Here is an 8,606-nt window from a genome sequence, read left to right on the forward strand (position 1 = left end):
AGCCAGGCTTTTTGGCTGTAATAACTTTGAAGCAATGAAGTGGATCTCAGCTAATAAAATACCTTCTCTATGCAGAAGGCAATAGAATTTTGGTCATGTTTGGTAATAGAAGTTTGGTAATATAACTTTGAAAACTGGGATGGAAAGTGATTGTGAAACCTAAGTAAATTACTCTAGAAGAACTATTTTTATCTAATTTGCAAAGTGAGACAGTGTCATGTAGATAATTTGTAGGTTTCTATGTGTAGTTACACATACAAGCATATTTTTTTGACAAAATGTGGAGATGGGATGATGATCTAAAATAAGAGGCTGACTTATGTGTATATGATATTTTGAGCAAAGAAATTTGTCATATATTTTATAGTTATGTCCTGTTAAGATATACTCTTATAAAAAGTTTTTAAACACACAAGTCAGTGATGGGGATTGCAACACAGTGTCGAAACCACCTGGACAAGGGAGGGAGAGCCTCATTTACAATCAAATGAATGTGGCCAGTCCAGAGATGGATTGTCCATCAAGGTGATCCGAGGAAATCCAAGACGATGAATACGCGATAAATATCTGAGACTGAGATAGCTGGAGCCATCGGGGAGATACATCTCAATACCGAATTCCAGGAACGTGATCATGGGTGCTCATCACTCTCCGGACATGTTTTGTTCAACTTGCCACACTGAAAGAACTCCACCTGAATATATGCAGTCCAAAAAGGAAGAAAAGGGACTCTGCCTCGGGCAAGAAAAACCGTATAAAAATCACTCAGACAGGACAGTCGGTGTGAAGCATAGGGGACCCTCTGCTGTAGTGGTCAGACCTGTGTCTCACCCAGCGCCAATACCCAGACTCGGCACTGACACTTTGGATTGGATAGTGGCTTTTCGTTGTTATTCTCTAAATTTATATTCTCTAAATTCTCTAAATTTATATTTATATTTTATATATTTATATTTTCTCTAAATAAATAAATATATATTTAAATTCTCTTTAATTAATAAATTGGAGCATTCATTTATAACACTCAGATGACTGGAATTTAATTTGTCAGCAAGCAAAAGTAGTAGCAATGAATAGAAGATCATAAATTACTTTATCATGTTTCCTGCATAGATCTTGTTTTACAGAAGCAACAATGTAAGCAAATCAAATCAACTCAAAATATTATAATAATGTAAAATGGTAGTCATGTTTAGCATATGGCAGAAAGAAATTAAAAAAACAAGCAAAACTCATTGCTTTCTGGAAGAGTGCAGATTGTGTCAGTCATGTTTAAGCTCTCCCAGTTCCCATGAAGTATGAAGAGAAGTCTGAGTGTACAACCTTCTTGTCTTCCCAGAAAGAAAAGCTTTTCAGTATTGCAGATTATCAAGTCACACTTGTAAATGAGGCACATACTTAACAGATCTCCAGGACTGGGCTGCCTTTTGTCATAGAAGTCAAAGGCAAGTTTTACATTATCCCAAACCAACCTTCAAATAATGACACTTGTTGTATGGCAGTTTTTGTTTTTCTTTAGGAAAAATGTGTTCACCTTGATGCAGGAAAAAAAAAAAAAAGGAAATTTTAGTCTTGCTAGATCCTCAGAAAAGTTATCTTCAAAAGGCGACATCACAAGATGAGGCCAAAACATTTTAAAGACTTTGACAAGTTCCTTTCAAACTTTGGGGGACTTCTAAACCATTGTGAAATGCATTGACTCCTTCTCTTCTGTTTGTGACAAAATGAACTAGGCTGCGATCCATATTGATAATAGCAACTGAGAGAGATCAGCAGAAGTCTAGCAGAATTCTAGCAATTTTTAATTTCTTGTATTTTTTAAAATGAGAGAATAATTTAAGGGGACAAATAAGAGCCTGAGATATTTTTTAAATGTAAACTGAATTGGAATTAGTATGATTTCTCTTATGGAGACAACTAAAATGCAAAAACCTGTCTAGAAGCTAGGAACAAGGGTTGGGCTATGGAAAATAGAAACCAGCATTCCTTGGCCAAGAAAGCAGATGTTAATCATGAAATTATTGTAGACTCAAGAAGCATTATTCCTATGCAAGTGTATGACCTCTAATTCACCTGAAAGATTATCTGTTTTCCCTCCTAAAGTGTGCATATATATCTAGATTACACCTACAGATTATTTTGCTTTCATGCTTCTAAACCTATGTTTTGTTATTGTAAGGAGGCTTTTCACTTGTGGTTGTAAGTTGCTGTGGATCCTGTCCCAAAGTAGACCTGCTGGCTGTATCCATACTGAAGTTCAGGCATTGTGATCATTGTGTTGGAGACACAAACCCAAGCTTAGGATAGCCAGTGGCAGACTGCTGTTACTGAGGGCAGCTACTTTGTCTCACTGGGCACTTATGTGACATCCTTGCAGCACTGTCTGAAGCCTTTGTGCTGCACTCTGTGTGGGACGAAGAAGAGGAAGGTGGCATTAAGTTGTGAACTATGAAGTGCCCAAGGTCCAAGGCTTAACAACCCCTCCCCCTGTCCAGCCTCACTTGAGAATCGTCTCCAGTTCCTTTATACCTGAAATGTTCATCACCTAATCTGTATTTGCTTTGGACATCAGAAAACCAGCCTAAAACCTTGACTGTGCTTTTCTAAAGTGATCTTTTGAGTCTATCCCCTAGTGTCATCTCTACCCCTCTGAAGCCAAAGATTGAGAAGGAAGGAGGGTGCCAGGAATCTGGCTGGCTGTAACTCTCCTTGAAAATACTGGTTGAATGATCCTTTGTCTGATCTTGTAAGATGTTAAAGCTGGTGGTCCAGTAAGTACAGAGGAAATCTCTGATGATCACAGAAGAAAGGTTAAGGCAGACAGAGTGAAATTCTAAGGAACTGTTTGGGCCTGACAATGAGACTAGGTTGCAAGCCAGGGGCCTTTCTGAGACTCACCCTGCTTCTCTGGCATGAAGAACACGTGACTGAGGAAAGGAGCTGGAGAGGCAAAAGGCACAAAGGTCCTTTTCTTCCTTGTCTGCCTTTCTTTCCTTTTGGATATACCTTGAGGGGACAGAGTCTTCTTCTCAAGAACATGTCATGCATTGAACTGTTGTTGTACATTGCTTAGGATGAGCAAAGACAGGAATGGTTTCTTCTGTTCAGAACCTGAGAGAAGTCTTGTTTTAAGAACATCTTTGTTAATTAAAGTGATGGAAAAATAGTCCTTTGATACAAATGGCTTAGACGCTCGTGTTATAGCCACTTTCTTATGAAAGTACTGTGTGTGGTACAGTTTGAGCTTCACATGGTTGCCAACCATTTCCCTCTGTTTTTTAATGTTTTTAAAGCAATTTCAAGTCTGCCTAATTCCAAAAATATTAATACAAATGACATTAAAAGATGTTTCTGGTGCTCCTATTTAGAGTGTTCTTGGCAGAGGGCTGGAGAGTTCAGCTAGAGCTGCCCAGGCTTGCCAAAGCCAGCTAAACAGCAGGTTCCCCCCACCTCCTCCCTCTACCACCAAGAAGGGGAAAAAAAGTCTGTTGAGCCCTAGATAAGCTTTGAAAATGCTAACAGAAAGAATTGGAGAATAGTCTAGAAGCCAGATGTGGTGGGGAGAGAAAGGAAAAGATCTGGACAGTTATGGAATGGTAGAGGGGAAGGGATTTATCACAGGATGGTAGGAAGGACTGTAGAGGGTATTAAAAACAGTCAAATGAACATTACTGGAAGTTGATGATATTACAAGGGAAATAGCTACTTGCTGCTGGCTGTGTAGGAGGCCTGTCAGACTTGGGGAAGTAAAAGCATAGTGCTTACATCAACATGATTTTTTCTTTTTTATAATTTTTTTTCTCTTAATTGCATCTGGTCCTGTGTTGCATTTGGGCATGAGATTTAGTGACCTACCTATATGTGACACATTTGCTGTAGGCAGTGTTGGTTGCTGCAGCTGGCAGGGACAGGAAAGCTTGCAGAGGGGAATTCTGGAGCACGGAGAGCCAGTACCGTCCAAGCCCTGAACAGCTCCAAGCCGGGTACATCAGTGTCAGCACCAGAGGTGTCCTATTGGTGATTTAAGCTGTGTGTTCAATGTTCCAACTTGAACTTTAGCTCTTGGGAGCCACTGTACTGAAAAGAAAATGTGTATTTGATTATGAGTGGAAGGGAGTTCTTGGGCCATCTTCAGCTGTTTGAAAAAAAGAGAAGGATTTGATTTGGATGTTTTGTTCCACAGAAAAGTAGGGCACAGAGAAGGAAGGGGAATTCCTGACCTCTCCAGCTCTGTAGCAGCAACCTGGGGACAACCTCAAATTGCTGTGCCCATGCAAATGCCACTACCTTAGCTGGGGCTTGGCCACATTCAATATTGGCTAACTGCTGAGTTTTTCCTTTATAAAGAACCCTGTCTAAAAGGCCACAAGTAATTTCAAAAGTGAGGGAAGAGACCTAAGTTGTGTCTTTCTGGTTCAGAGAAAGGGGGAGAACTGAGTGGATCTGGGCTGGGATGTAACTGGAATCTAGCAAAGCTGTACCTGGGATGAAGCTCAGCTATGGTTCCTTGATTCTCTGCTGCATCCTCAGTGTGGGCTGGATCAGCTCTTGCACACCAGGACAGGTATATAGCTGCCAAAGGAGAGCAGCCAGAGTGAGGTGTGAGGCAAGCAGTGCCCTTCTACAGTCTGCCTGAAACCACAGGAAGCTACACTGACTGCATGAGCCATGGGGATCAGCCCCATTCCTGGGCAATCCCGAGAAAGGAGTGAGCCAGCCCTAGACCCTCAACACTGCAAGAGCTAACCAGGACGTACATTCAGTGTCTACTGGAGCAGCCAGTTCTGTACAGCTTTTACTGTAATGTCTTATCAGCCTGCAACCCGTATTTGAGATTGCTCATATCCTTTCTATCCTTTCTTTGGCACTTGTGTGTTGTTTTCCTGGTAGTAACACTCTGCTCTTTTCTTTAGATCCCAGATGGCATTTGCTTCACGTGGACAAAGCACAGAAAGTTTTCCAAGTCCATTTCAGAACATCAGATGCCCTTAAAGCTTTGAGAGGACTTATCAGTCAGCAACTTTGGAAGAGCATTTCAAACTCACTGCCAAACTAATGGGTCAGCTAAATAGTAAGTGGACCTTTTTTACTGCTGTGCGTCACAGACCCCCTTCTGTTTCACTGGGCTAGAGTTTTATTGCATGAAAAGGGATTGGACTGGTTAAACCAGCATTCTTTCCTGAGGACCCAGCAGAGCACGATAATCACACAGTATTGTAGGCAACAGAGTGAATAGGAGCAATTGTATCCAATACCTGAGTTATTGGAACATGCCTGCCTGCTCATGTGAGCCAGGAGAGAAAGATTGTTTTTCCTTTCTGAAGAGGGAAAATTGGAGGGAGGCTGTGCCAGAACCTTTCCAGGTTTAGAGAAGTGGAGGAAACACCTGCTACGCCATCAGCATTCTTGTTAACAGCGACTGCGTGAGTGACAGAATCTGTCCTTTCCGGGGATGATTCAGACTCAGAAGACTCTTGGTAGTGATGACACGAACGCCTGGTAGCTCCTGAAAGCAGAACTAATGAGCAGTGCCACTCACTTAGCGTATGGTTTGACAACAGATGCACATGTTGGTAATTAAGTATTTGGCTGCATTACATTATTTTATTTTTGGATTTCTCAAACACACTCCCATTGCAATCTCTAGACACATTAGCATGACTTAAAAGCCCTAAACTTCTAACAAACAGAAAAATCAGCATAGGAAAGCTATACCCCACTTTTCAGAAGGCCTCAGTAGTACATGGGCCTTCCTGCACACCCCAAGCCTAGGAAATATAAGCTCTGTATTGCAAAACTGTACTCAGAGAATAATCCCAGAGATTTCTTCCATGTTGAGCAGAGCAGTGTCTGTGGTTTCAGACCAAATCAGTACACAAGTCTTGCATCAGGATTTTATTCTACTGTATTATCACATCCATCACTTGTGACCCAGCAAAGCCTTGGAATGGCTTTGAACTTCATGAACTTCATAAATACCTGAATGCAATTTACCTCACAGTGCTTAGGGAGCAGACTCAAATACTTCGTCTTAGAAGAGACCTTCTGGAATGTCTTATTATGTCCTTGAGTGCTAGCAATTATTTATGTCTATGTGTTAATGCTGACCTCAGCTACAAGTTGCAAAATATGTACATAATGGTGCTTGCTTGACCATCTTGCTCCCAAATTCTACACCTTTGCTAACTCAGTCTAGATATTTATTAAAACTCTCCCTTGGATCCCAGGCATCATTGCCCTATATGTCAGATATACTGGAGGAACAGTTACCCGAGAAATTATAGAAATTATGCTCTCATCCCACTTTACCCAGCTTTCTGTCACGGGTTGTTAAGGAGGAACTAGGGTGGATCATAAGGGCATGATGGAGAAACATATTATGGCTGAGGAGGTCACCTGGTCCAGGAATAATGCATGGCATTAGGGCTTTTCCTGCACATTATGTTACAGGATAATAGTTTCCTTTTGTGTGAAAGTTAGGATCTGAGCCAACTACAGTGAACTTGAGTTTGTTTTGAGATTCTGAAAGCAGCAGAATTAGTGAGAAGACCTGTTCTTTAGCCTGATGTTAGTAATGGTATACAGCAGAGGTCCAAGATCTACTGCAACATCCTTGTAAAACCACCTGTATATTTTGAATCTTGCCTAGAAATTCTCAACCTTGTTTTACAATTCAAGGAAATTCCAAGAATTTGTGACCACTGCCTTCCAAAAGCATGGCTGGTCACAGACTGTGCCGTCTTTTCATGAAAAAATAAAGTAAAATCTCTTTGGTTTCCTCTCTATCTTTGTAAGCCTGGTTCTAGAGCTAAAATTGCAAGATGCTTGAGCAAAGACACTATTTGACTGACTGAGAGGCATCTCTCTGTATCTTTCTGTGTTCCTATTCACTGGCTGGGAAGTCTGCCTGTGTAATCAGAAAATGACTACAGCTTAGGCTGATGTAGATGCTTAATGCTTAATGAAAAAATGAATTTCAGTTGGTGCTGACACTGAGAAGGAAATTTAGAATTTTGAAGGAGAAAGACAGAAATGAGAACACTAAGAAAGATGTGACCAGGCAGCTCCACCTACAAACCATAACCCTCCAGGGCAGTCTCGTGTTTCTGCTGTGTACTAGCATACAAAACAGATTACATGTGAACCTAGACTGCAAGCATGAGAGTACTGGAAATCTGTTGCAGGTGTTTGATGGTAAACAGTGTTTATAGCTGCCAGGATGGAAACATTAATGCGTGTGAGTGAGTGCAAGTGGAGGGCAGGCCTCAAACTTTCACCCCATTACCTTCACATTTCGGTTTTGCTTTGTGGAGTACCAGATCCCTGTGAGTTCAGACTGCTAGTGAAGCTACTATATGATTTTATTTGAGCATGTCCTGTGTTCAAATTTGAAATGCCAGAATCACCTGAGAAGTAGTGGGCAAATTTATTACAGGAACAAAAATATACAATGGAGACTGAATGGAAGAGGATGAGTTCTGACAGGCATGCCTTTACTTTTTCAAGCAAGTATTTTTGCTTGGGTGGGTGGTGCATTAGTTATATATACAACTCATGCTTTTAGCTACAGCAAAATGTGAGAAGACATAATAATAGCTCTTCACGCTAAGGCTTCCTCTTTTTTCTTCTTTTTTTTTTCTTTTTTCTTTTTCAGTTCAGTTAGTTTGAGAGTTTAGATTATTCTCTTTCTGAGAACTGAGGGAAGTATTTTTAATACCTCTCAGTGTGAGAGGTGGCTGGGCTGCCCTTAATCTAAGATGAAAATAGTAGTACATTTACTAGGGATTTGGGCCAGAAGGTTGGACTTCTAGTGCAAGGCTCCTGATTACTGCCTCGCAGTGGTTCCCAGACAGGAAGATTAAAAAAAAAAAAAAAAAAAAAACAAACCAGCAAACAAATCCATCCAAAATAAAAGGCAAAGTCACCTTTGAAGAACTGGTGAGTGTGAAGGGCTAACTATGCTTCATTAGTATTTTTTTCCACAAGTAGTGGAAAAAAAGTAGTAGTAGTAGTAGCATAACCAAAAGAGAAATGTGTTTACTAAATTTTTGCTCTACCCACAAGTAGTTGACAATTGCCCACAATGAAACGGCAGCATGAGAAGGATTAATGAGCCTGTTGGTGTCCTCTTTCAGGGCTGTGTGCAGGCTGGGGTGGACAGTGAGGGGACAAGCGGTGTTTACCACAGTCCCAACACACCCACTGCTGCTATGTTCTGTGGGTGGGGTGGGTGCTAAGGAAGGAGATGAATGATCTTGTTCAAGTGATCTTGTGCAAGAGACTTAAGGGACAAGACTGTCTCCTTGGGGTAAAACTTTCCCCTGTGCTTTGTCTTTTGGAAAATGCAGTTCTTATCTTCCACCTGTGCTACTCTGAAGTAAAAAAAAATACAAGAACATAAAATGGCTGGTCTGGCATAGTCTTTTGACAATGGTTAATCTGATGCCTAGAGAAGAGTATACAGGGCAAAAGCAGGAATATTTCCTTACCGGTTTCCTATCTTCCTAAGCCAATGAAGTCTATGTCTAGTACCCAAATGGATATCTGTCTTGTTAATTTGTGCAACTGCATCTTGAACCATGCACTATTTACAGTGTTCTTTGGTG

The 8,606-nt window shown here is 40.9% G+C and overlaps 1 long non-coding RNA gene across 1 annotated transcript; it reads right to left on the reverse strand.

Annotated features, from left to right (window-relative positions):
* Positions 1-2,340: 2,340 nt before the first annotated feature.
* On the reverse strand, positions 2,341-8,317 carry LOC137472007 (uncharacterized). Its single transcript, XR_010997963.1, has 5 exons — positions 8,062-8,317; positions 5,256-5,506; positions 4,482-4,572; positions 3,856-4,077; positions 2,341-2,404 (listed from the first exon to the last, which is right to left on the reverse strand). It is a non-coding gene; the product is annotated as an uncharacterized lncRNA (long non-coding RNA).
* Between the last annotated feature and the right edge of the window lie 289 nt (positions 8,318-8,606).

Source organism: Anomalospiza imberbis, chromosome 3 (genome assembly GCF_031753505.1).
Source record: "Anomalospiza imberbis isolate Cuckoo-Finch-1a 21T00152 chromosome 3, ASM3175350v1, whole genome shotgun sequence".
In the NCBI taxonomy this organism is placed as follows: domain Eukaryota; kingdom Metazoa; phylum Chordata; class Aves; order Passeriformes; family Viduidae; genus Anomalospiza; species Anomalospiza imberbis.